A 26,817-nucleotide genomic window follows, 5' to 3' on the forward strand; every position below is an offset into this window, starting at 1 on the left:
AGAAAGGAGATTAAGTAGGGTGGAAGCAGGTGCATTTCCATTTAGTGGACAGGTGTTTGAAAAGCTGGGTTTTGAAGTTGTCAGAGTTAGGAGTGGTTCTTAGTGAGGTGGGGAGAGCATTCCATTTTTTGCCTAGAGCATATGAGAGGAGAAGCTGGCCAGCAGGACGCTTAGGTTTGTGGATAGCAATTAGATTCTGGTGCTCTGATCTGAGTGTTCTATTAGGAATATAAGGGGGAAGGATATTAGCTAGAGCAGGGCATTTTGTAGGATGAAATACAAGTCTATGTGCTGTGGATAGTTGCAGGTGGTCAAGGTGGCTTGAAAGTTCGAGCCAATGTAATGATTTAAGGGTGAGGCAGTGGTGAGTGGAATTTTTTGAATTTGTGGCAAATTTAGGGATTTTATTGTAGCAGTTTTCTAGTTTGGAGGTTGTAGAGGCGGACAGGTTGGTTAGGCGAGGAGCCACGTATAATAAGGAAGGGAGAAGATATGTAGTGGCTAGAGTATGTCTAGTGGAGTGAGAGAGAAAGCGATTGCTCCTATACAACATACCTAGCTTTTGGTGTTTTTTTTTTTAATTTTGTTGTATATGTGTGTCGAACTTGAGGTGTTCGTCCACAGTTATGCCTAGGAGTTTTGCAGAAGGCACCACTTCTATGGGTGAGTTAGTTTGGCTAAGAATTTTGAAATCATTTTTGTTGAATGAAAAGGTCTTAGAGGGGGGAATAGTAGGATTTTAGATTTATTTGCATTGAGAGAGAGGTGGTTATGGTGCATCCAGTTTTCTGCTGTGGAAAATGCAGCTTGGATTTTTGTCAGCAGTTCAGAGAGGTTAGTAGCAGAGCAGATTAAGGTAGAATCATCTGCATGTTGAATAATTTTTGTGTCAGGAATAGCAGTGTGAAAGTTATTGATGAAAATGTTGAAAAGCATGGGCCCAAGGATGGATCCCTGAGGAACTCCAGTTGGGGTAGATAAGAAGGAAGAGGTGGAGTTCTTCCATTTGACTGCCTGAGATCTGTCAGATAGATAGCTGGAGAACCAGGATAATGTTTTTGGTGAGAGGTGAAGGTTTGAGAGATGGCAGAGTAAGTGCTTGTGGGAAATGGTGTCAAATGCCTTAGACAGATCTAGTAGTACGGTAGAAACTAGGTGACCTGAGTTTTGGGCTTGATTGACAGTTTCAAGGAAGGAGAGAAGAGAGGTAATGGTGCTGTGGGCAGGGCGGAAGCCATGCTGAGTGGGTGTGAGGAGACTGTTTTGGGTCAGGAATGGCATAAGTTGGTGGTGGATGCACTTTTCAAGGATTTTGGAGAGTGGAGAGAGCAGGGCAATAGGGCAGAAATTAGAGACACTGGTATTTTTGCCATCTTTGTGTAGAGGTATGATATAAGCTGTGCGCCAAAGTTTAGGGACATAGGATTCATTTATGGATCTGTTTATGATGATGCTAATTGGGAGAGCAATACCATCAGCAGCATAATTTAGGTAGCAGGCGGGAATATTGTCAGGAGCATTAGTACATGGTTTAAGTTTGGATAGGAGTCTTTTTATGAAGTTAGTGGAGATGGGTTTGAGCTCAAACAGTAGAGGTGGGTTGTTAGATGGGTTTGAGGGGGAAGTGTGATGGGTAGTTGGGTTATTGTCAGGAAAGGATTTGGTAAGGGCAGAGATGGATTCGGTGAAAAATGAATTGAATTCAGAGCCTAGTTCCAGATTGGATTTACTTGGGTCTGGACATGGATTATTCTTTGAGCCTGGATGGAGGAGCAATTTTATTGAGTTCCAGAATTGCTTTGGGTTTTTATTGTTATTGGACTGGAGTGTGATATAGTAGGATTTTTTGTCCTTGGTTATTAGCTGTTTTGCAAGGTTACGAAGATGTTTATATTGAAGCAGGGTATTGGGCAGTTTATTATTTTGGTAGAGCTTCCAAAGTTTGTCCCTTTGGTGCATGACCTGTTTTGTTTGTTTGGATAGCCATGGAGCTATGTTAGTTTTTATTCTTTTATATCTTAGAGGGGCTAGGGAGTTTAGGGTGTCAAGGAGGATAGAATTGAAGTAGTCATGTAGTATTTTTTTTTTTTGTCAGAGATCTGTTTTTGGCCTGGTTACGAATACTTTTATATTGTTGGAGGTTTTGCTTGTCTGCCAGTTTTTCCAGGCTTTGCCTCTAGTTTGCATTAGTCATCTTGTAGTGGTAGTTAACCAGGGTGCATCTCTTTTTATTCTTTTATTTCTGGGGGGTACCATTTTGTTTAAGGTGTTGATAAATACCGAGTAAAATTTCTCAAAGGTATCATCTAGTGTGATATTTCTTAGTATATTCCAGTTTATTGAGGAAAGGATATTGTTAAATGTGTGAGGTTAAAATTTGTTGTGTTGCAAATAGTTTTTATAATTTGCTGTTTTGGAGGATTGTGTCTGTGACCTTTGATAAAGGCAGGAAGATGGTCATTGAGGGGACTTGATAGGGCACCAGACAAGGTAAATTTAGTGGTATCGGATACTATGATCCATTCTAGTATGGAATTTGAGTTTTTGCTAAAGCATGTTGGAGTTTGTATCATTTGCATCCAAAATGATTTATGCTAAATTTAGGAGAGGTAGATATAAGGTCAAGTCACTTAATATTAATATGTCCTAGTATGACTGTTTCATGAGGGATGGAATTTGAAGTCCAATGTAGAATGTCTTCTAATACACTGATATTATTGCCTGGGAAATATATAAGGTAATGATACAGATTAATTTCTGTTTGTTTAGTTTGAGGAAAGTGACAATAAGTTCTGCATTACTGAATTGTGGTATGGGGGCATTATAAGGGATTAAGTTGAGACAATCTGGGTATATTCTTGCTACACTACCACCTTTCCTTTTAATTTGGTCATTCCTAATTATGTTATAGTTTGTTGGTAATATTTCAATGTTGCTAATATTTGGTTGTAGCCATGTTTCTGTTATGGCTAGGATACTGGGTTTTTGAACAGCATGGAGTTCTGTGATTTTATTACAAATACTTCTAGCATTTAGAATAATAAAAGTTAGTTGACTACTGTTAGATGGATAACATGCTGTTTGATTTTGTTCAGTACTACTGACTATGTTTTCTTTTTTGATGAGTTTTGTTGGGCCTGAATTAGGGCGAATATCAACACTGATTAGGATCATTGTGTGTTGGACTAGTTTTTTTAAATATTCTTTTTCTTTTTTTTACTCCTAGCAGGGGATGTTATTTTAAGTTTACTTGATGGTACACTGACTGGTTTAAGTTTGAAATAGAGGTGCAGTGTGCCCTGGTAGATGTTGGCTGTTTTTATGATATTAACTTTTGGTGGGGTAAGTTTATCTGGTAGGTACGTAGGTGGGGAAATGATAGTGTGACTCTGGTGCCTTTGGTAACAGGTGAGGTGACTAAGGTACAGCAGTAGTAGGGTCAAGCCTATAGTTAAGCAATTCATACTGCTATTGTTACCTAACTTGGGAGTGATAGATACAGGATAAGTAGTTTGGAGGAGAGATTGTGGGTTGTGTAAGTAATATATGTTTGCTGATAGAACAGATAGAAAGTATGTAAGATGTGTGAAAACAGTTAGTGGTTGTATATGCACTGGAAGTAACAAGGAAATGGTGAAAGGCTGAGCTACCGCTAGGAGTGATGAGTAACAGGGAGCTAAATGATGATGGAATCTTAAGGGTTACGTGAGCAGGATAGGGGAGTGAAGTGGAGCCCGAGCAGAGCGAGGACAGAACTGAGCAAGGCCCACACTTGGTGTATGTGCCTATGACAAACTATCTGTTGGGAAAGACATAGTCTGTGAAGGTAGGAATGTTTGTATTAGTACAGCATTCAACATTTATAATAGACCATTTCTGTTAAAAAAAATTTCAAAAATACAATGTGCCTTACACTAGAGTGAAGCAGCTAGATGGAGTGGAGTTCACTTGGGTCATGAGATAGAAATGTGATGTTGGAGAACAACTAAGATGAGAGGAGGACAATCAAGTATTTCAATGGACTGCAGTTACCCCCCCCCCCCCAGATGGTTTACCATCAAATGCAATCAGTGAGGTAAATGTTTGTGGCTACAAAGACAAGGTCTTTGAACTCTAAATACCTGATGCGAATCACAGCATTTAATTTTATTGTTAAGGGATTTTATTGCCTTTCCAGGGAAATTTTACACTGCAGGGTAAAAATTGCTAGTGTGTTAATTTAGCTTCACCTTCATCAGTATAAGGCGTGGGGGTGGGGGTGTTCCTGCAGCAGATTCAGCATGGCAGTTCAGAATACACCGATGAATAAGTGAGGGAAAACAATTAGGTTTAGTGTGATTCTTGGAAACTGCCTTACATAGATTTTAACTGACAGTATTGCTTCTTTTGTACTTATGCAACTGAAGGTGGGATTCAGCTGGAGAAGTTACTTTGACAACTGCTGCTGCTGCAAATGTTAACATAATCATAATACCAGACATACTATGAGCTCAGTACAAGAAGAGTGAAGCAGATGGATGGAGAGGTGTTCACTTCCGTCATGGGGTAAAGAAGTCATAATATTCACAACTGTTTTATCAGACAAACATATCTCTGGATGTCATTTCATTAGCTGCAATGTTTTAATGTACCTTTTTTAATAATACCTATTTTTGCATTATTTGAATGTGGAAATATGTCATACATTTGACAACTTTTACCAAGCACTCCTCATTAACTCTGTCCTGTACTTCCCACATGGTGCATGCCTACCAAATCATACCAGTTTGTAAGATGCCACTATACCCCATAATTCACAACCTATTGTTAATGAGATTTTAGACTCGATATTACAATACTGTTAATATGAATACATTATACTTCAAACAAATAGTTATGTATGTGGCTGTGTTTTTCTTACTACGTGTGTGTAGCATCATTCTTCTTGTAACACCCACTGTTTATATAGGCCACCAAAAAAATAAACCATCACTCTACATGTTTGCTTTATTAGCAGAACTACTGTTAATTATTTCATATTTTTCATAACATTTTACAAAGGCATTTGACCCCATGTATAAAAATGTAAAAAAGGGGGTTTGTGGATAGATGGATTGAAGTTACTCAATCCCTGTATACCCCCAGAGAGATGTTTTTACTGTAGATACCTGCCTTATCCTCTCAACTTGATGAGAAGACCTGGCTCCCTAATGCACAAACTATTGTCCATGAGATAGTATCTCAATATTAGAATGATATTACTAATAATAAACTATAACCCAACTAAATCATTTCATTTCTAGCCCGTGTATTTTTGCTACCCCCAGTACTTGCATGGATCCGTGGTAACATGACAGTATCACACTCTAAAAAAAAATCATATTTTTAATACCATATCCAGCACTTAGCACAAAGGATTAAAGTTCTGAAGTATTAGTGAGCTGTTTCTAATCTCCATTCTACAACATGTAATTCCTTCCACCTTCATCTGCCCACTGTGTGACTATGAACAAGTCACTGAATCTTGGAAAGGGACAGACTTGTCCAGTGGGCGTACCAGTCACAAACAGGTAAAGCAGAACAAAGCTGCAAAAATTATTCAATAACACAAGCCCTGTGCAGCCCACTATTTGTATAAACCCCCATAAATTCATAGGTGCACTCAGAATGTGAATAAGAGACATGCAGGATTCTTTGGCTTGAAAAAATACAAAATGTACACATGTATGTGAACAAGAGCAAAGTACTCAGTGGTAATACTTGACTATTAGTAATACACATGAATAGTAGGCCATAGCTCTGTAATCATATCATCCATTACAAGAAATTTCTCAAAATAATAAATCAACATTTCTCCTGATCTAATCCACAGCCCCCCTCCATACACACACACATTGCCCATACTTTTTGCACAGCACAACTGTCACCAATAATGACTTTCTTGCCACCATTATAATGCCTTTAAGAATGGACAACTGCACACACTGCAGTAGCCATTTGAAAGTAATCCCATACCATACAATCATTCATGCACACAACACTGTCAAGAGAAATCACGTGCACTGAATAATGTCAGACTGTAGCAGTGAACACACTTCACAAAAATGACTAATTTGTATACACATAAATGAAAGTACAGCTAAAATAGCAACATTGTATTGCTCTATAGTGCTTTAATGACTGCCTTCATGGGGAGACGAAACCAGAATAATGATTACAGAACCTTTTAATATTTTTACTTGATATAACAGGAAACAATCTAAAAGTCTATTTCTCATTTAATCATTTTGTTACATAATAAAATGTACATACTATAAACAAATTATTATTAATATAGTTAAAATATTTTACAATATATTCTAATTAAATGCTGCTTTTGTTATTCCTAATTCATACCTTTCAGTGAAAGTAAAATTTTAATATTTAATATTAATATTTAATATTAAAATCTTATAATGTAGCAACTCTCATTCTTAATACAGGCTGAATAGAGGTATGTTCATTTAATCTTGGATTGACTGTGGCATCTAATTTTGCCTGCCAAAATAATTCCTCATACTCAAGCTTATTTTCCCAATGGCCACCCCTAACATTTGGGAGGACTAATTCCAGTATACCAAATTCAAATTTCTTAAAACCTTCGTATACCTGGGAATGCTTACATAGTATGTTGTTAAAACTAGCCTTTTTCGTATCATATCTGTGTTCGTATGTTCATTTAGATCGTTTCCTTTCCATTATCCCCACATAATATGATCGGCAGTTATTACACACTGCTATATAACCTGACCCTTTGGACTCGCAGTTCCCTTTAACCAAAACAACTTTGAACCACAGTAGTAGTTTAAAGCAAACTTTGTTCTCCAAAATGTAACGATATCTACACTTTCCACATTTTGTGGTGCCTTGATTTCCGATTTTTGTACCTTTTCTAAGACTTCCTTAATGTTGGTATCAACTTTATGTATGAACATAATGGAATCGGCCACCATTTTGTATATTTCTTTGTCCGTTCTAAAAATGACCTAATTTTTTAACATGATATTCTTAATATGGGGACTGATGTCCATGTGTTTAATAGCCATAGCTTTATAGAAAATATTATCTCGAGCATTAGAGACTACATTTGTGGAGGCCAACCCACTCATACTGTGCAAATGACAAAGAATGGGTGAATACCTAGTCTCGCTGTTGTTAAAAACTTCCACTGTTGTGGCAGAACAGGTAGCTTACATCCTTCTAAGTTGGGAGTTGCTGATTGAAGGCTTAGTGTCTGTTATTCTAAAAGTGTATTAATTCTGGTTTAAGCACTTGGGCTTGGGATGAGTTATTTTACATTAAGAATGTGTGGTCTGCACTCTTGTGGGAGGAGAGGATAGATTCTACTCTTCTGAGCTGGGAGTTTTTGGTTAAAGGCTTATTGTGCCTGCTTATTTGAACTGTTTCTTTCTGAAATTGATATGCCTTGTTTACTGTAGCACAAAACTAGATTCAGACCTGCTGAATCTAGCTTTATTTGAATAACCTGAGCACTAATCCAGGCCATCTTTTTCTGGAGAAGGTTCCCCTGCACCCTAGTGGCAGGAGTGTGCAGCTAGAACTTGTCTGATCGAAGACTGCTGGAATGGAACTCAGTTTTTAGCTTTTCATTGGTTAATTTGTTTAAATCAGTTTGCTCATTTGTACCATTAAATTAAAAAAAATGCACTTTATGCATTGCCGCTTAGCTAGGGTTATAATATTCTCTGTGCCATAAAGTCTGCTTTTCAAATTTTCCCTTAGAACTAGCCATTTTTTTTTAAGTTTTAACACTCAAATCTGTTTCTTTGAGCTCAGCACTTGTTCAGAACTCATTGTAAGCACTAAATAAGCTACAAATAACTACAGCACTCAACTTTCCTCACTTGTCTAGAGGAAAACTATTTTTGGTACTTAATAAATAAGCACCTATCCAGACATGTCTATGGGTCAGCTCCTGGTGTTTTCTCGTCTACCTGATGAATCTGGGCATCTTGGAGCAATGCAGCAATTGTCTCATGCACACAGACAACCCTCTCCTCCTACCACCCAACACTACAACCTGTGAGAGATGCACTTATATATCCAAACAGGAAGCAAGGCTCTCTTCACCCAAGACTGGACTAGACAGTCAAGAGGAGAGGGTAAACACTTGCACCACACCACACTCATCACATAGTCTCTCAAAACCTACACCACCAAAACACATACATAGAAACACAAAACACACACCTACATTCACGGAGGCTCTCAATAAAAATCTGCCAAAGCAACAGAGACCTCCAAAGATGAAACGCAAGCAATCTCCACCCAACAACACAACCCAAATGCCACATAGTCCACAAACTCAGTGCGCCACCCAACCTTAGCCCATAAGGCATAACAACATACCCAACACTCTAGTCATAGGTGACTCTATAGTCAGGCGCACTGATGTTCCACTCACCAGGCTAAACAAGGAGAAAGTGCTAAATTTACCCCCTCTCACCCCCTGAAGGGCCCATTGCTATACCGGAAGAATTCAAAGTTCCTGTAATCATGGCTGCACAGGTAAAAAGCACACTCTCCAAAGTCAAGAACACAACATCCACGGGACCTGACAACATCCCAGGCTGTGTTCTACATGAACTATAGAACGAACTGGCATCCCACCTAAGTACTCTGTTCAATCATAGCCTCACTTCAGGCTTTGTGCCCACTGAATGGTGCACAGTGATGGTTATCCCACTTCACAAAGGGGGATCCACCATGGACCCCGGGAATTACCACCCCATTATCCTGACGAGCCTGGTCTGCAAGGCCATGGAACGTATCATCATGGAACTTATAAACAAAGACATTGGTAATCTCCAAACTCTGGAATCCACCCAGTTCAGGTTTGTAAAAGGCAGATCATGTCTCCTAAACCTGACAGACTTCTTTGAAGAAGTCACCAAAGCTGTAGATGAGGGTAAGGTGGTTCAAACAGCCTATCTAGATCACAACAAGGCTTTCGACACCATCCCCCACTCTGGAATTATAGATAAACTCACTAAACTAGGTATAAATCCCTATGTCACAAGATAGGTTGCCAACTGGCTCAATGATGGAACCCACACTGTGAAAGTATCAGACTCCAAATCCGACTTCAGACCAGTGACAAGTGGAGTACCACAGGGATCAGTCCTGGGTCCTCTCCTGTTTGGTATCTACTTCTCTGAAGTACAGGCTAACACAGAAGATCTTTGGCTGATGAAGTTCACAGATGACTGCAAACTAGGAGCCATAATCAAAACTCCTAATGATGTGGACATCCTACAAAAGAGCCTCACTGAGACAGATGCCTGGTGTCAAAGCCATTGCCTCAGCTCAATGCCAAAAAGTGCATTGTTATCCCTTTTGGTAAAAACTCCATACCCATGAACTACTACATAGGCAATAGTCTACTTAAAACTGAAAGTGTGATAAGAGACATTGGGACATAGGTGGACAGTAGTCTCTCCTGTGATAATCACATTGCCACAGTAGTCAGAAAATCCTTCTACATGGCACACCTCATCACAAAAGGTTTCTCATCCAGGAAAAAAGAGGTAATTGTTCCCCTCTACTCATCACTCATTAGACTGATTATAGAGTACAATGCCCCTTTTGGTATGTACCTCACAAGACATCTATAACTGGAAAGGCTGCAGAAATACCTCACAAAGATGATTATCGGCCTCAAACAGATACCCTACGCAGACCGTCTCAAAAAACTCCAGCTTTACTCTGTCGCATACCGCCTACTCAGAGGCAATCTCTGCCTAACATACAAAGCTATGTCAAACCCAGGGCTGTTGGACATGCTCCACTTAAAGAAATCCCAGTCCCTCCAAGCTACATGCTCTAGGTACCTAAACCTTGTCACCACAATAAACATAACATGCTGGAGGGATAGATTCCTGTCCCAGAGACTTCCAATGCTCTGGAACAAACTACCTATCTATATCAAACAAAGCTCCTCATTAGCACTCCTCAAGAAAAATCTTGATGATTGGATGGGAAATAGGAAATTCACCCCGGGGATCACTTCTGTGGCTCTGCTCAACAGAGGCATAGGAAAATAATTATCTTGGGTGGTGAAAGCCAGGGTATCTTTTTGGCTAGGCTTATATAGGCCCTAGGGCCAATAGCCTAGTACCTTACTATGAAGTCCCTTAACAGATCATGAGGGTAAACCCTTTCTATAAACATTCACCATAATATCTAATTATTTTACAAAAAGTGTAGCTTTAGAGGTCATCCTTGCTGCCCTTATAAAGTGCCCTTTTACCAAATTCTTCTTATAGAACCAAGGATGGTAGCTGGTATAGCAGGGGTCAGAAACCTTTCAGCTGTGTTGTACTAAACTAATGTTGTAAAGTCAACCAGGATGCCAACCTAAGCCTATCATATTTTTATGTACAACCATTGAAATACATTAACTTGATCTTGTACCAACATGTTTCCATTATATTAAATAACTATTCTATTTTTTCTTGATTAGTCAACATTTTACTATAAATAGGAACAAATAGAAAAACTATGTTATGCAAATTTTTTAAGTTTTAAACACATTTTGAAATTTTATTATAAAACTGTCAAAATGTATATTTTGTTAAGAAAGTCCAATAGTTTGAAGAACAAAACTCAATTTTGCTCAACGTTACTTTTATCTTTTTATAAAAAGAACATACTTAATGCTTTTTATAGACAGATAAAATTCATGTCGAGCAGAATAATCTTCAGCTGCCACTGGTAGATGTTATGATCACTATCTCTCTCTCTCTCTCTCTCTCTCTCTCTGATCTCTCACACACAGTCGCTTCTGCTTTCATACATGCATCCACTCACTCTCTCTCTATCCAATCTCTCACCCACACAGTCTCTTCAGCTTTCATACATGCATTCATTCACTCAGTCTGTCTCTCTGACCTCTCTCACACACAGTCTCTTCAGCTTTCATACATACATTCACTCACTCAGTCTCTCTCTCTCTCTCTCTCTCTCTCTCTGACCTCTCACACACAGTCTCTTCAGCTATATTAATTCACTTACTCACTCACTCACTCTCTCGCTCTGATATCTCTCTCAGTCTCTTCAGCTTTCATACATGCATTCACTCACTCACTCCAATCGCTCACCCACACAGTCTCTTCATCTTTCAAACATGAATTCACTCATGCTCGCTATCTCCAACCTCACACACACAGTCTCTTCAGCTTTCATAAATGCATTCACTCACGCTATGTCTATCTCCAATCTCTCACACACAGTCTCTTCAGCTTTCATACATGCATTCACTCTCTCTCTCTGATCTCTCACCCACACACTCTCTTCAGCTTTCATATATGCATTCACTCACACTATGTCTATCTCCGATCTCTCTCACAAAGTCTCTTCAGCTTTCATATATGCATTCTCTCTCTTTCTGATCTCTCACCCACACAGTCTGTTCAGCTTTCATACATGCATTCACTCTCTCTTAATTCAATTTTTTTTTTTTATGAGATCATAATTACTGTATTTCAAGTCACTCAGCATGCCATTGAAAATCGTTCCATATGCCATGCTTGGCACACTTGGTTCCATACCATGCTTGGTAGGTTGCTGAAGTCTGTACTACAGAATAAATATGAGATGAAAGGGAATCTTTTCTATAAATAATAGAAACCAGAGCATTGTTTTCTACCCCCAACCTTATGTCTAAATAGTGTATATTATGTGTCTTGTACTGGTGGGTGAACTTCAGTAGTGGTATCTGAAATATACCTCAAAAATGTTCTTTATCTTCCTCAGTCCCCTTTCAAATGAAAAAAATATAATCCAAGAATCTGCCATAGAAAGACCAAAGTTGGGTGAAATGGGTATTAAAAATATAATGCTTTTGTCAGGTGAGCACAACTTAGTTGGCAAATGTAGGGGCACAAGCCACCCCATTGCTACACCATTCACTCGCTGCCCCCCTCTGTCTGGTTTCATGATTCTAATTCCTTTATCTTTCGTCAGTTTGCCCAACAAGGTGCATTTAGCATGAGTTAAATTTAAAATACATTTCCTTTTCTCTGAAAATAGTGAATAAAGATGTCTTTCGCATGCCTTTTCAAATAAATGACTAGTTCAACTAAGGGTGGGGTTGTAAACATTTTCTTTGTCAAAGATCTGTCAGTATACAGGAGACCTCTGTCCTTATTAATACAAGATATGTTTAACTTTCTAGTATACAGCTTTAATTCAAGGATAGTATCAGTAATGTCACCCCTCCTTTTTTGGGGCAAATATAAAACCTTTTTCAAACAGGCTGAAGAAAGTAGTGTTGATAGTCACTCAAATTATAAATATAAAACAAAATCCTATTGTCAGTGGGAGTAGCTGAATCTTTACTCTCCAGCCTCAAAACCATCCTCTGTCACTGCCACGTGTGCATTTCCCTAAAGGGTTCCCTTCCTACCCCTCCAATAGTAACAACTCAATGATTATCATCTGTTTGGCAAATATTTCTCCTGCCTCTTGACTTCATTTCTTATTGTCTGTGACCGCCTGTGAGGTGGGGGTAACTCTAAAGGGGGAAACCCGTGTATCCTGATTATCCAGCTCTCTACATTAAAATGTACCAGTTGTGGTCCCCAATTAGTAAAATCATATATCAAATTTTCCTTTTTATCATTAGAATCTGGTATTGGATAAGCCTTTCCTTCAACATAATGTGTGTTATCTCTAATACGTTTATTTTGCTTCCTAGAAGTCACAGTACCAACCAGGTCATTCACAGATTTAAAATTATTATACCTGGGGTTGTAATCATCAAACAGTAATAATACCCTCATTTAAAACCAGAGACTCACTCATGAGAGAATCAATACATGAAGTGCTAAATTTCATTATAAATTCTAATATTTCCATACCATGTTTGTTGAGCATATCATTTAAATAACTGTACTCTTTCATTTCTTTATTAATACCAAAAGAGAATATAACTTTAAACACCTAGGTATTTGCCCCTTTGATACATTCCCTTGGATATGAATGGTATATTTGCAAAGTCCAAACCTTTTTTAACTTCTTCTCAAAGTCTCATAATCTGAATTCTAAATTGATCTGTTCACTTCTGTGATGAATATTCTCAGTCCAAAACATAAAGTCGTGGTCTAACCAAGATTTGATATCATGGTCTTTCAAAAACAGCTAAAGGAGTCCATTCATTGTTTGGAAGATTAGTATTGCTGGCATTAATCCTTGAACCACTCGCACCTCCTGATGTGAATCATGTTGAATGCCATTTGCTGTAACTGCCACCATCTCTTCTTATAAAATTTTCGTTGGAATAAAAAGTTGGAGGGGGGTTAATTAACATGAGCATTATCTTGCTGAATTCTGATGAAAGTTCTTGCTGAATTATTTGTAGGGTTGAAGTTGGAAAGTTTTTGAATACATTGTTGTGGCAACAACCTAATCAGTTGAGTTAGATTAGTGGTAGAATGTATTTGGGAATATTCCATCTCCACTCCTAATGTAGGGTGGATATTAGTATCGCCTTCATTCAAACCCATGCTGCTGTCCGGGTAATAGTACACCATGTTCATTCGAACCCATGCTGCTGTCCGGGTAATAGTACACCATGTTCATTCGAACCCATGCTGCTCTCCGGGTAATAGTACGCCATGTTCTTTCGAACCCATGCTGCTGTCCGGGTAATAGTACACCATGTTCATTCGAACCCATGCTGTTGTCCGGGTAATAGTACACCATGTTCATTCAAACTCATGCTGCTGTCGGGGTAATAGTACCCCATGTTCATTCGAACCCATGCTGCTGTCCGGGTAATAGTACACCATGTTCATTCAAACTCATGCTGCTGTCGGGGTAATAGTACACCATGTTCATTCGAACCCATGCTGCTGTCGGGGTAATAGTACACCATGTTCATTCGAACCCATGCTGCTGTCCGGGTAATAGTACACCATGTTCATTCGAACCCATGCTGCTGTCCGGGTAATAGTACACCATGTTCATTCGAACCCATGCTGCTGTCCGGGTAATAGTACGCCATGTTCTTTCGAACCCATGCTGCTGTCCGGGTAATAGTACACCATGTTCATTCGAACCCATGCTGTTGTCCGGGTAATAGTACACCATGTTCATTCAAACTCATGCTGCTGTCGGGGTAATAGTACACCATGTTCATTCGAACCCATGCTGCTGTCCGGGTAATAGTACACCATGTTCATTCAAACCCATGCTGCTGTCTGGGTAATAGTACACCATGTTCATTCGAACCCATGCTGCTGTCGGGGTAATAGTACACCATGTTCATTCGAACCCATGCTGCTGTCCGGGTAATAGTACGCAATGTTCATTCGAACCCATGCTGCTGTCTGGGTAATAGTACACCATGTTCATTCGAACCCATGCTGCTGTCCGGGTAATAGTATACCATGTTTTTTCGAACCCATGCTGCTGTCCGGGTAATAGTACACCATGTTCATTCGAACCCATGCTGCTGTCCGGGTAATAGTACACCATGTTCATTCGAACCCATGCTGCTGTCGGGGTAATAGTACACCATGTTCATTCGAACCCATGCTGCTGTCCGGGTAATAGTACACCATGTTCATTCGAACCCATGCTGCTGTCCAGGTAATAGTACACCATGTTCATTCGAACCCATGCTGCTGTCCGAGTAATAGTACACCATGTCTGCTTCTTAATGTTAAGTGACCTACTTTTAAAAATAGTTTCAACTCATAGTTCAGTTAAATAGATTAAACAAAAAATCACACTAGGTGGTCTTGTTCCCAGCTTTTGTGATTCCGACTTTAGCAATGGACAACTATATTACCCTTTAAATTCTCCTGACATGAAAAGAATGTTGCTGATAAAATATTTGCAAATATTCCATGATTATGAATATTATAAATACACAATTTAAATGTAAACTTACAGTATCTAATATATTAGAAAGCTCAAATAAGATGTTAATCAAAGAATTTGGGAACAGGGAAGTATAGGAACCATACTTGATGTCAGATAACCATAATTTGCATAATGGGTACTCAGCAAATTTTCCTTCCGTCATATTGCAATACATTGGACATAACATATGAACTGGAAATAAAAATAATTTATTTATTTATTTATTACATTTGTTAACTGGGAAGTGTCCGACTAGGCTGAGAGCCTGTTTTCAGCAGAGGCCTGGGGAAAAAGCTCCAGATATACAGTACAGTATATAACGTGCAAATTATTACAAGCAGTAAATTCAACTACAAGGTTTATCCAAAGTTAAAAATAAATAAACTATATTTTCTAACAACATAATTAGGCATGTAGCATATATAGGGAAATAGCTAGTTTGCCATGGTTAGGAGATTCAAGTAGTGTGACTAATAGGAAGTACATTGGGTGAAAGTAACAGAAAGGACAGTAAGAGAGAAACAGCAGCCAGAGAAAACCCCTTTAAGGTAGAAGGAGGGTGCAAAGATGTGAACAGTGGAATTAGTCAGGAGTATGGCAGGAGCAGAGCCAGTGGTTTGTTAGATATTTAAGTAGTTGTTGTTTAAACTCAGGATAATGGGGACAGTTAGTAATGGGTTGGTGTAGCGTGTTCCAGAGTTTGGAAATATTATGGGAATATAGACAGTCCCTGTGATAGTTGTGTGAGAGGGATACCTCTAGTAGTAGTTTATTTGAGGACCTGAGGGTCCTGTTATTCCTAGTGGGTTAAACCAACTTGGAAAGAGCTGGACAATTGGTGGGTTGGTTTATTAATTTTTGGATTATAGTAAATTGGCTGATAGATAGAAGATTTGGGAGTTTGAGCCACTGTAATTGGGAGAAGACAGAACAGTGGTTTGTCCTGTGTGTGGCATTTGTAGCAAATTTGGCAATCTTATTATAGCAAGTTTCCAGGTCATTTAGGTCAGATTTTTGCAGGTTGGTGAGAATTTGAGAGCCATAGAGGAAGGAGGATAGCAGGAGGGAATGGACAGTGGCAAGTCTGGCATTTTGGGTGAGAAATGGTCTGACCCTGTATAAGGTGCCCAGTTTGATGTGTATTTTTTTAGTTGTAAGGGAATCATGTTTGGTGAAAGTTAGATTCTTATCTATAGTGACCCCTAATAGTTTTGTGTCAGTAGTGGGTTTGATGATGGTTCCATTTGAGGACTGAATTGACAGAGGAACTTGGCAAGGTTTGGGTCAGTAGTGGGTTTGATGATGGTTCCATTTGAGGACTGAATTGACAGAGGAACTTGGCAAGGTTTGGCTTTTTTATTTTCGAAGACTATTGATTTGGTTTTGTTAGGGTTTAGCATAAGTTGATGTTCTAATAGATATCTTTCTATGCTCTGGAAGGAGGATTGCATTTTTTATTGAAGTTCTTGGGGTGTGGAGGCAGAGCATATAAGGATAGCATCATCAGCGTATTGAACAATGTCTGCTTGGTAAGTTGCAGAGCTAAGATCGTTGGTGAATAGAATGAAGAGGAGAGGGCTGAGTATTGAACCTTGGGGGACACCCACTGAGATGGGAAGTAGGGGGGAAAGGGAATTTTGCCATTTGGTTGCTTGATGTCTATTATAGAGGTAGCTAAGGAAGCAGGACAGAGATGATGAGCTGAGCACATAAGTTGAGAGTTTGTTAGGCTTTAGACATGTCAAGAAAGATGGAGGAGACTGCCTGGCCTTGATTTAGGTGTGAGTGAATTGTGTTAGTAAATGAGATTAGAGCAGTGGAAGTACTATGTTTGGGTCTGAAACCATGTTGTGAATTTGATAAGAGAATAATTCTATTGAAAGTGGACCCTTTTGCATTTTTACAACCTATATATTAAAACCATATGGTTTAAATAAATGACTATGTCATTTTGTAATATTTAGTTTATTGTCTCTTATTTGTGGAGGAGATGTCTGTTTAAATATGTGTTTTATGTGCACTTTCAGTTTATGCTGAAATTACACTAGACAGTAATAATACATTATCTGACTTTTAAGCACTTTGTGACAAGCTATGAAATTTTTTTATCTATAAATGTATGCACTTTAGTCCTTACTTTTTGAATACTTGTCAACTATGTAAACAGTTGTTTTCATGTGTGGCATTAACTGTATTATGTTTAAGTGCTTTAAACCTCTAGAACTCCTCTGGCAACTATAAACCTGCAGTAGCTAATATACTTCAGACTCTGCCCCTTTTACATATTTTTCAGCTATACTTGTTTAGTCTATGGTTTCTGTAGCTACTTCATCTTGAATGTAGTGGTTTCCTCGGGTGTAGAGGGACGCTCATGTTTAACTGCAAGGTGGTATTAGGGCAATAAAGACAACTGCATGATACTGATAATGTAATGCCACAGAAACACTTACAAGGCTAAACTATTTTTAAAGTTCACCTATATTATATTTTGCAACCATATATTAATTTCATTAATTAGCAGACGTCTTGCTTGGAGGTGTCATTAATGGGATAGTCCCAGGCACTTTCTGTTTACATACTTGATATTGTAGAGTCCATCTATGATCATGGCCCAGCTTTCCTTCATATGGCAGTTGAAGGCAATTATCTTAGATTAAATTCTCTACTCTAAGAGGTCTCAGAGGTTGTCATTCATTGTTGAGTTTGCCAGTTTAATTTTTTGTGAAGCTCTTGAGGTGTTTCAGTGACTTCTGGGACATGACGTAAAGCATATTAGTGATGTAATGGCACAGATATTAGCAGATACATTAATATTCTGGTTCCGTGTAATTGTTTCCTTTTTGAATTTTTTGATGCTGCCATGATTTTACTTTATGTTAATGTCTAAGTACTATTCTCAAGCAGATTTCATGTAATATATGCTGCATCTTTGTAACCTACTGCATTGTATGTTATGTTGTTCACCTTTGCAGTACTTACAGATGTACAGCATTGGTGTCGTGACATCATTTTCAAGGTACAGGTAATTAGGTTTAGGTATCATCTTGACATTTTACAATGGCTGCTGAGTGGATAATAATCTGTTTGGTTCCACTGCTATCACATGGTGCTGTTCAAACTATTGTTGTCATTCAAGCTCACCCAGTACCAGTTATAAACACGCTAATTGGCAGACCTGTTATGATATAGGTTCATAGTTAGGTACTAGGCTATTGGCCCTAAGGCCTACATAAGCCTAGCCAAAAGGTACCCTGGCTTTCGCCACCCAAGAAAATTATTTTCCTGTGCCACTGTCGAGCAGAGCCACAGAAGTGATCCCTGGGGTGAATTTCCTATATCCCATCCAATCATCAAGATTTTTCTTGAAGAGTGCTAATGAGGAGCTCTGTTTATAGGTTCATAGGTAGGTACACACTTGTTGTTGTATCTTTCGGCTTTTCCCGGTTAGGGGTCACCACAGCAGAACTCTGGTCCGCTAATGATTGGTAGTAGATTTTTACGCACCGACTTGCCAGGCCTGACGCACAACCTTCAACGAAGGTACGCCCATTCACGCATGTCTCCACACAGAAGACGCTTTAGCTGAGAATCGAACAGGACAACATCTTACTGTGAGGCGACAACGCTACCGCAGCACCACCACCGCGGTCCAAGTAGGTACACACTATCATGTGTAATACAACATGAATCCTAAAAGAAACAATAGCATCAAAAGTAACAGCGCTACCTACAGACAGAATATGGAAATGCAAATATATACATGCATGGATGAACCAGTATGTCAATCTGAGAAAGTACAAATTTATATATAGGGGAGTGGGTATGTAAATCAGCATGTCATTAACAGTCAGTGTTCTATTACATCTGTAGCAATTCTATAGCAAATTAATTGATGCCAGAATATCAACTGCAAACAGCATTAAAACAAAATGTAAACAGTAAATCTATCACAAAATGACATATGGCTCCTCTTTGAAATCACTAGTACAAAAAAATTAAAAATATATGTTTAAAGTTGGGGGCTTTTCCCCCTACCCATTGTAAGGGCTCTTCCCAGCACCCCTAACTTATCTATACTAAAAACCTCACAGTTGTACATCACAACCAAAAGAAAAACTGCAGAATGTAAGCTAGAGTCAGTTAAGGGACGTGATTAAGCCTGGACTAGATTATGAGTTTGACCGTTTGTGACTGCACAGCTTGGCAAAAGCTGTTGTTAACTGCATATACATGTGTGTGTAAGGATGGTGAGGCTACAGTAATAGATAGACTTACCTTTGACAAAATGATAGTGTCTTATGAGTGAACCGCAAATGGTTGGAAAAAATGAGTGTGTGTGTACACTTGACTGAAATAGCATTTTGTTGAAAAACTGTAGAAGTCTATACATGGCAATTTCGGGTATCATTTTTGATAATGGGAGTGGTTAGAGATGTTATTTAGAACATTTTGTGTTGCTTAGCAAAGCCCACTGTCATGTTCTCCTCCCATATCCTTACATGAGTGTAATAGCATCAATTCAATGTGGGTGGTTATTTTTTTTCTTTTCTCCATGAGTATTTGACCATACAGTTAGCCTAGTAACCTCCTATGAACCTATTATATATTCTAAGGCCCTAGGGCCTTTACAAGCCTAGCCATGTCAAAAAAAATGTACCCTAATTGACCATAGTTAGATGGTCATTGTTTGCCGAGCGATTCTATGATCAACACCAACTGTCTCTGTCCATGAGGGACACAGGTGCCACCCCACAAAGTGAATTTATGGTTACCCATCCAAATGGCAAGGTTGTGCTCAAATATAGTCATTGAGGAGCTCTCCTTCACATGAAGTGGGAGCTTATTCCAGAAGAGCAGCAATCTCTGGGAGATGCATCAGTCTCTGGGAGACATATTTGTCTCTCCCACATGTTTTGTTAATGTCACAGGCTAGGTTGAGTCCCTGGAGCAAGTAACTCCTGTCCCAGTTGATTTGCAGATATGCAGCATTTCCATTAGGGCAGGGTCAGAGACTGCTCTGTAGGCCAGGCACAGGTCACCTCTCAGCAGCCTGTATGATACAGAGAACAGTGACAGGGCTATCAGTCTTTCAGTGTAGCTCATGTCTTGAAGGCCCTGTATTCTCTTGGTTAGAAACCTCTGTGGTCTCTCCAGCTGCTGCAGGTGTCTGGTGAGGTACATACAGAAGGTATCATTGTACTCAATCAATGGTCTGATAAGGGTTAACTACAGTGAAGTTAGAACCTCCTTGGTCTTGCCCTTATTTATGAGATGTGCTGTTTGGAAGGCTTTTCTTACCATTAAGGACATAAGGTGATCGAAGTTTAAATTGCTATCAACCTGCATTCCCAAGTCTCTCACCACAGTGCTTGAGCTTAGATGGGTGCTAGCTATATCGTAAATAGCATATTAGCGTGTTTATAACTGGTACTGGGGAGGACTACTACTTTGCCAATGGGGATGAGGCAATTTTTGCACTTAGTTTTAGCCAATGACTTTGGCATGCTGGAGGACTCTATGATTACACCCAATGTACAGTTGCCTGCAAACTTGGTAAGCCACAGGCCATCTATTTTTGCCTGGACTTCAGAGAAATAGATTCCAAAGAGTAGAGGGCACAGTACAGATTCTTGTGGTACACCACTGGTAACTAGTCTATTGATGGAAGTTGACTCCCCAACTTTGACAGTGGGCATTCTATCAGTGAGCCAGCTGGCTACCCATCTAGTGACATATGGGTAAATTTCTAGCTGGGAGAGTTTCTCGATTATGCCCGATTGGGGACTTGTGTCAAACACCTTGGCTAAATCAAGACAGGCTGTACGTACTGCTTTCCTCTCATCCAGGGCTTTGATGACATTCTCAAAGAAGTCCACCAGGTTTAATAAGCAAGATCTACCCTCACAAAACCAAATTGAGTCAGGTCAAGAGTTTAAAGGTTGCCTATGTCCTACATGATATGGTTCATGATTATTCTTTCCATGGCCTTGCAGATAAGGCTGGTCAGGCTAATGGGTCTTTAGTTCCCAGGGTCAGTTGATGGACTCCCCTTTGTGTATGGGGATTAGTGTTGCTGTTTAACCACAGCCTGAGCACTGTGTTTTGGCTGGCAAAGAGACAGCTAAGTGGTTTCACTAAGTCTTTTTTTAGATTGCTAAGTAAGCAGCCTGGGATGTTATCTGATCCCATAGATTTGGACAGTACTTGTATGACCTGTTCTTTGGGGATATTTGGTAGAGGACTGGTGTCAGGATTGCTATGGGGTTGTTGGAGACAGGGGGTTTTAATTATCACCAGATCTGTCAGCTAGCAGGTTGGCAATTTCATAGGTTCATAGGTTCATAATTTCATAGGTTTATACTAGGCTATCTGCCCTAAGGCATTTATAAGCCTAGCCCAGAGGTTTTGTGGCTTACACCACCCCTTATGTTAAAAAAATACTGTGCACATTAGTTTGTTGTGCCTCTGTCCAGCAGTGACACAGAGATGATTCCCGGGGTAAACCTACGATCTCCCATCCACCGGTCAAGATTTCTCTTGAACAGAGCCAGCGAGGTGCTCTGCCTCACATGGACCAGGATTTTATTCCACAACATAGGGAGTCTCTGGGTGACAAATCTATCCCTCCAGCATGTCCTATTTAAATCCGTGCTAAGGTTTAAGTCACTTGCTCAAGTGGATCTGGTAGATTTGGATTTTTTGAGGTGGAGCATGTCCATTAATTCCGGGTTGGACATGGCCTTGTATGTCAGGCACAGGTCACCTCTGAGCAGACGGTATGCGACTGAATAGAGCTGGAGTTTCTTCAGTCTGGCAGCATATGACAGATTTTGGAGTCCCTTTATCCTTTTGGTGAGGAACTTTTGGGGTCTCTCCAATTGCTGCAGGTGTCGGGTGAGATACATCCCGAATGGGGCATTGTACTCTATCATTGGTCTGATAAGTGAAGAGAACAGGGGAACAATGACCTCACTTGATCTGGATGTGAATCCCTTCATGATCAGGTGGGCAATGTAGAAGGTTTTTCTAACCACTTTAGCAATGTGAGTGTCAAAAGAAAGGCCACTGTCAACGTGGGTCCCCAGGTCCCTGATAACCTCTTCTGTGCTTAGTGGATTGCCACCTATATGTTAGCTTGGGGTTACCTTGTTTTTCCCGAAGGGTATGACTATACATTTTTTGGCATTTAACTTCAGGCCATGGCTCTGGCACCAGCTATCAGTTTCCGTGAGACCCCTCTGAAGGATATCTGTGTCCGATGTACTTTCCACTATGGCTCCCAGTTTGCAGTCATCTGCAAACTTTGTCAGCCATAGTCCTCCTATGTTAGCCTGTACTACTGAGAAGTAGATACCGAACAACAGGGGGCCAAGGACTGAGCCCTGTGGGACACCACTTGTGACTGGCTTGGAGTCTGACATGGCGCCAGCTACTCTAACCCTGTGGGTTCTGTCCTTTAGCCAGTTTGCAACCCATCTTGTGACATATGGGTTTACATTTAAGCTGGTAAGTTTCTCTATAATACCCGAGTGGGGTATTGTGTCGAAAGCTTTTGCAAGGCCAAGGTAGGCTGTATGGACTGCCTTTCCCTCATCAATGGCCTTGGTGACTGTTTCGAAGAAGTCGACCAAGTTCAAAAGGCGTGATCTGCCCTTGACAAAGCCAAACTGGGTCGGGTCCAATGTCTGCAAGTCCCCTATGTCTTTGTTTATGAGCTCCATTATGATCCTCTCCATAGCTTTGCAGACCAGGCTTGTTAAGCTTATGGGGCGGTAATTACCAGGGTCCGTAAAGGCACCACCTTTGTGGAGTGGGACCACAGTTGCCGTACGCCACTCCTTGGGCACGTATCCTGTGGTAAGGCTAAGATTAAACAGCTGCCTTATGTGCGGGTTTAGTTCCTCATTGAGTTCGTGTAGCACACAGCCGGGGACACCATCCGGTCCCATTGATGCTGTGTTTTTAGCTTTAGAGAGAGCAGCTTTCACCTGCGCATTTGAGATGTCTGGGAGGCTGCACTCCGCTGGGATAGTTATCTCTCCTTTGGGGAGAGGGGTGAAGTTTGCACTGAACCTGTCTGCCAGTATGTTGGCAATGTCTGTGGGTTCAGTGATTTTTGTATCATTTTGGACTAATTCTGAGCATATCTGGGAGTTTCCACCCAGGTTTCTAACATAGCTGAAGAAGGCCTTATGATTGTCTTTTGAATCTATGGCAATTTTTCTCTCAAAGTTGGCCTTGGATGATTTTATGAGTGCTCGTATTTTTTACTAATAATGATCAAAGGTGTCTTCTCTTTTATGGATTTTGCTCTATCATGTAACAGCTTTCTTCTCTTATTGTAAAGTTTGTTTATGGCTGGGGTCCACCAGACTGGACGTTTGCCCTTGGTGGAAAGAGTCTTGGATTTATTAGGGATTGCCTGATCCATGCAGTCCTGGAGGTGTTCGTAGAAGGCATTTGTAAGGGCTTCCACAGCTTGGGTTGTGGTTTCCACTGGCTCGGGGGCCTTGAAGGATACCACACCAGTCTTGAGTAGTGTGAAGTTTGCTTTAGAGAAGTTCTTCACTGTGGTCTTTTTTGTTTGGGGTGGGGGCGGGATGTGGATATCCAGTGAGATTAGTTTATGATCAGATCTCACCAATGAGGGATATACTTCCGGTGTGGAGCATTTTGTCCCCATGTTTGTGGTGATGAGATCTAGTATATTTTCTCCTCTTGTGGGAACGGTGACTAGTTGTTCCATGGCATTTGAATTTATGAACTCCAGGAACCTTTGGGCTAGAAAGTTTGGGCTTGAGTAATGTTCCCAGTCTATATTCAGGTAGTTGAAGTCACCAATATAATGGTGTTTGGAGATACATTTATACCCTCCAGTGTCGTCAGGAAGGCTGTGTGGGGTTCCTGAGTTTGAGAGGGTGGCCTGTAGCATGCTACAAATTGTAGAGCAGTTTTGCCTATGGTTAATTGCACCTGGATGGTTTCTGATGCTTCGTGCATTGCCACCAACCTGGAGGTGTGGGTATCCTTGATGAATATAGATACACCCCCTCCTTTTGTGATGTGGTCCAGGTTTTGGGGCCGGAACGCATGATATGAGGTAAAACCTGATAGTGCCAGGGTGCTCTCAGGAGCCTTGAACCAGGTTTCAGTCACAGCACAGACATCGATGTTCTCCATACTGAGAAGGGCCTCGAGTGCGTGCATTTTGAGATTTAGACTTCTGGCATTGAGCAGCATTACCCTTAGTTTCTTCCCATTTTTGTTTTCTAGGGTGGTAGGTTTAGAATTTGAGCCTTGCCTAAAAAAGGCACTATGGGGATGGCAAGAGCCTTAGCCAATATCCGGAATCCCAGGGGTGACGCTTGACAAGCCACGCTGCTTCGCAAGGGACGGCTTGCACCTATGTCATCCCAGGCAGACAGACACTGGATCCCCTTTGAATGACACCAGAAATTAAGCCAATTGTTAAAGCTGATCATCTTGTCTCTATGTTGTGGCATCATTCTTGGTGAAGGAAGGATGCTGGTCAGGGTCATACCTGCCTGGGCTACATAATCAGAGAGCTCCTCTATGTCTCTTTTCAAGTAGTCCAGGGAGGTACGTCTCAGGTCGTTCACACCAGCATGGACAATGACTGTGTCATATTTGTACTTGCTGTGGAGTGACCCGAGTGCTTGTGTTATGTGGCAGATTCTAGCACCCGATAGGCAGCTTACTGTGACCCTCTCCTTGTTCAGCCTGGTGAGTGGGACGTCAGTGTGTCTGACTATGGAGTCACCTATGTCAAGTATGTTTGGTGTTGTATTTGGCCTTAAGGGCTGTGACTGCTTTGCACACTGATTTTGTGTTTTATGTGTTGCCTGTGGTGTGTCATGAGGTGGCGGTTGCTTGGGTGTCTGCTTTGGAGGCCTCTGCTGTTTAGGTAAACTTTTGCTCAGAGCCTCCGAGTATGTCTTTGTGTGTTTATGTGTTTGATTCATTGTTGTGATAGCTTTATGTGAGACTGGTTTTGTGGTGTGTGTAGTTGCCTTCTCCTCCTGTCTGGTCTTGCCAGTCCTGAGTTGAGAGAGCTCAGCCTCCAGTTTGGCTAAATAGCTGCATCTCTCGCAAGTATTTGTGTTATGTGGGAGGAGGAGGAGAGGGTTGTCTGTGTACATGAGGCAATTGTAACATTGCCTCAATATTCCCAGATTCACCAACTGGACAGGAGAGGACGCCAGCATCTGGCCCTTCGACATGGAGAAAAAAAAAAAAAAAAAAAAAAAAAAAGCTGAACAAGTGCTGCACTTTTTAGTTAAGGGATATACTGTTTAGAATACTAGTAGAGCAGTTCTAAGGGAAAAAATGAAGAACAGACTTTATGGAGCCAGAAAAGGTTTAACCTTGTTAAACTGGCGCTGCCCGATGCTGCTCTAGTGGCAACTCCGCGTTAAATCGCGCTAAAGCACGCTAAAGGGTGCTTGATAGCAGGGGCTGGAAAGAGCCAGGAATTGACCCAATACGGCCAATAAAACTACAGTTTCAAGTCAGTAACCACTCCCACGGGGGGCAGGGGAGCTGCTCAATGTTTTTCACTGCTACTGATCAACAGAGAGACTTTCCTTTAGCCCAAGCAAAAATGGCCTCACAGAAACTTACAAACAGTTCAGGAACAGCAAGCCTGTAACTGAACTTTTTTAAATCACAGAAAAGTGGGAAAAAAGCAAGATTTTTTTTTTGTTTTTGTTTTATCAGAGATAGCAGAGGTTCACAAGTAATATCAGGTTATAACAGTGTAGTAAATGACCCCACACAAGAGTGCTAGGTCAAAGACAGAAAATATGCAAGTTTTGAGAAAAAACGATTTTAAAATTAAGTCCAAACAGGAAATTCAGTAAACAGCTTTTGGTTGTGCTCTAAATACAGCTACTAATGCAGAAATCAAGTTTAACAAGCCAGAAAATGCTCAAACTAGGCAACTATGCAGAAAAACTTAGTAAATAAACAGAGAAAAAATACTTAAAATCTCAAAAGTGGCTCCCTTCTTCTCTCAGCGTTTTCTCCTCTTGGTGGGTGCTTCACCAACAGCCAACAAGCCTGAAAAGATGCCAAACCCACAAGGCAACTAGGTTTTAAGAGAGGAAGATGAAGGAGATTTGGGAATGACCCCTACTGGTCAATAAAACTACAGTTTCAAGTCAGTAACCACTCCCACGGGGGGCAGGGGAGCTGCTCAATGTTTTTCACTGCCACTGATCAACAGAGAGACTTTCCTTTAGCCCAAGCAAAAATGGCCTCACAGAAACTTACAAACAGTTCAGGAACAGCAAGCATGTAACTGAACTTTTTTAAATCTCAATAAAGTGGGCAAAAAGCAAGATTTTTTTTTTGTTTATGTTTTTTCAGAGATAGCAGAGGTTCACAAGTAATATCAAGTTATAACAGTGCAGTAAATGACCCCACACAAGAGTGCTAGGTCAAAGACAGAATATATGCAAGTTTTGAGAAAAAACAATTTTAAAATTAAGTGCAAACAGGAAATTCAGTAAACAGCTTTTGGTTGTGCTCTAAATACAGCTACTAATGCAGAAATCAAGTTTAACAAGCCAGAAAATGCTCAAACTAGGCAACTATGCAGAAAAACTTAGCAAATAAACAGAGAAAAAATACTTAAAATATCAAAAGTGGCATCCTTCTTCTCTCAGCATTTTCTCGTCTTGGTGGGTGCTTCACCTACAGCCAATAAGCCTGAAAAGATGCAAAACCCATGAGTCAACTAGGTTTTAAGAGAGGAAGATGAAGGAGTTTTGGAAATGACCCCTACTGGTCAATAAAACTACAGTTTCAAGTCAGTAACCACTCCCACGGGGGGCAGGGGAGCTGCTCAATGTTTTTCACTGCCACTGATCAACAGAGAGACTTTTCTTT

Source organism: Protopterus annectens, chromosome 2.part0 (assembly GCF_019279795.1).
Source record: "Protopterus annectens isolate FY-2018-M chromosome 2.part0, PAN1.0, whole genome shotgun sequence".
Classification (NCBI taxonomy): Eukaryota; Metazoa; Chordata; order Ceratodontiformes; family Protopteridae; genus Protopterus; species Protopterus annectens.